Genomic DNA, 3,229 nt, shown 5'->3' on the forward strand with positions numbered 1-3,229 from the left:
GGGAGATCAGACAGATTGGGAAGACTGAGTAGATTGGGCCTATGCTGGAGTTTAGAAGAAGCAAGTATTTAAGATTCTCAGGGGACTTGACAGGGTAATTGCTGTAAGGATGTTTTCTCTGGTGAGGGAGCCTTGAACTAAGCCTAAGATGAAGAATTCCTTCCCTCAGAGGATTCTGAATTTTGGAATTCTCTACCGGAGAGTGCTGTGGATTCCAAGTCATTTAGTATATTCAAGGCGAAGGTTTTTAAAAGGATTCAAAGGATTATGGAATTCATCAGGAAGCGGAGCTGTTTAGATCACAGTGGACTTACTGAATGGAAAAGCAAGCTTGAGGGAACTTACAGCTTACACCTGCTGCTATTTCTTATGTTATTAAGGAGCTTTTTCAAACCCATATTGTACCTGTCCTGGGAGTGTTTGATAGGCTACTGGAGAAGAAGCTTTACATTGTCTCTGAGCCATGCCACTCCTGCTGTGTAGTGTTTGATGGGATTTTGTGGAAAGAGATCTATTCTGTGTTTAACATGTTCTGCTCACGCACTGTTTGACAGAACAGTGTAGTGGGAGCTTTACAACAGTCCACCTGTGCTGCCCGGGTGCTGGGAGAATTTGAAGTGTTTGTGTAAAGGAGGAGTACTCTGTATCTAACACATATTTTATCCACTGGAGTATACAGCACTGAAACAAACTCTTCGGCCCATCTTGTTTGTGCTAGCCAACAAATACCTATCCATACTAATTAAATTCTCCAGCACTCTGCCTGTAGCCTTCCATGTCATGGTGTGCCAGGTGTCCTGGCCTAACTAACAGGATCATGAATAAAAAGTTTTATTTCTTTCTAAACCCGTGGCTGAATCTGCCCCATGTGTGTTTGGTGAGACAGGATGGAGGGAGCCTTACTCTGCTTCTGGCATGTGCTGTACCTGCTGTGAGAGAGGTTAAGGGGACAGTAGGGAAAGAACTTTATGGGTTAAAAGCAACAATCAATCTGCTGGAGAATCTCAGCGGGTCGAGCAGCATCTGCGGGAGGAAAAGAATTGTCGATGTTTCAGGTCGAAGCCCTCCATCAGGAAGACAGCAGGGTTTCAACCTGAAACATCGACAGTTCCGTTCCTCCCACAGATGCTGCCTGACCTGCTGAGTTCCTCCAGCAGATTGTTTGTTGATCCAGATTCCAGCCTCTGCAGTCTCTGTGTCTCCTTTATGGTTTTAAAAATAGAAGCAAACCAGAAATCATAGATGACTGGAGATATGCATCACCTTAAGCACATCTCTCATAAGAAATCTGTTCAATTTTGCATCTCCCCAGCCAGATGATCCGTGGAATGCAAATGTTACTGCACCCTTGGTGATTGTTGAGGATACACTGCTCAGTGCTGGCACTTGGTGAAAAACATGGGTAGTATCAATCCCAGGTGCAGCTGACAATTAGGGACAGGAGGCTGCAGACACTGGCCAAAAATACACATGAAAAACACACTAATTTCAGAATTGAGTCTCCACTGTGTTTAAAAGTCCTAGCTGTAAACCTCACACTGTCAACAGACATTACACACACAACAAAGACACACATTCAACGATTCAGAAACAGCTTCTTCCCCTCCGCCATCAAATTTCTTAATGGTCCATGGACACTACCTCGTTATTCCTTTTTTATTGCACTATTTATTTAGTTTTGTAATTTATAGTAATTTTATGTCTTTGCACTGTACTGCTGCTGTAAAACAACAAATTTCACATCACATAAGTCAGTGATAATAAACCTGATTCTGATTAAAACAGAAAGTGCTGGTCAGGTTGGATCTGTGGGAAGAGAAGCAAGGTTAACGTTTCAGGTTGAGGTCCTCTGTTCTTATTTTAGATTTGTAGCATCCGTAGGTTTTTTTTTGGTTTTCAAAGTAGATAGACATCTCCCTCATCCCTTCCCTCACCCACACACTTCCTTCCTTTGTTCTGACAAAAGGTCACTGGCCTGAAATGTAACCTCTGTTTCCACCTCCACAGATGCTGCCCAGACTGGTGAGCATCTCCACCATTTCCCGCTCTCATTACAGATTTCCCTTCATATGTGCAGCCAGTTCTTTGGATCAGGTGCAGTGGCCCAAGTTCTACGTGAGCCACCTTACACCTGTCAATCACCAAACCTGAGGGGGTGGGGGGGGGGGTGCGAGGAGAAGAATTGGGAGGAAGAAAATCACTCTGCTCCCTTCCCCAACTCTGGCTCCACCAGTGAAGCACTGACACATTTTAGTTGCACACGAACTGTGGGCAGTGATCTGCCGGGATGGCCAATGGTTGTCCCTGCCCCGAGAGAACAAGGTTATTCCACCCATTAACTAGTTATGTTTAACCAGTGCCTTTGCAAATGTAAAAAGGGGCAATATCATCACATTGGTAGTTGGGACAGATAAACCAACCCTTGGTTGGAGGAGACATAAGGTATTGGTATTGGAATTGGAATTGGAATATTATTGTCAATTGTACCGAGGAACAGTGAAAAACTTGTCTTGCAAACCCTTCGTGCAGATCAATTCATTACACAGTGCATTGAGGTAGTACGGGGTAACAACAATAACAGAATACAGAGCAAAGTGTCACGGCTACAGGGAGGTCTTAATGGAGGGGAATGTTCCAGAGATGATGATCAGACTAATTCCCTTTCTGCAAGCTGTTTTAATGGCTTCTTTTGAATAATAAATAAAGGATTGTAGCTGGATTAAACTGGCAGACAGAGGAATGTCAGAACCCAAAACAGCTCAAGGGAAGTTCAAGGGAGATAGCATAGGGAGGTTTTTCACCCAGAGAGTGGTTGGGGCATGGAATACGCTGCCTGGGGTAGTGGTGGAGGCAGGTACATTGGTCAAGTTCAAGAGATTGTTAGGTAAGCATATGGAGGAATTTAAAATAGGGGGATATGTGGGAGGAAGGGGTTAGATAGTCTTAGGCGTGGTTTAAAGGTCAGCACAACATGGTGGGCCGAAGGGCCTGTATAGTGCTGTACTGCTCTATGGGTCTGGAGCAGTAGGTAACAATAATAGGGTAAAACTTAATGACTGAAAGGGAAGATGGGAGCAGATGAGCTATGGTCACACACTTGCAGGGGATGGCTCTGAATGGTGCGCCTGACTGGGTACAGGCTGCCCTGGGTTACCAACACCAGACTTACGGACACCCTGACACAGAAACAGCTCCCATTACATTCAAAAGTCCAAGGGAAGTACGGACT

This window comes from Pristis pectinata, chromosome 18, assembly GCF_009764475.1.
Source record: "Pristis pectinata isolate sPriPec2 chromosome 18, sPriPec2.1.pri, whole genome shotgun sequence".
Lineage (NCBI taxonomy): Eukaryota > Metazoa > Chordata > Chondrichthyes > Rhinopristiformes > Pristidae > Pristis > Pristis pectinata.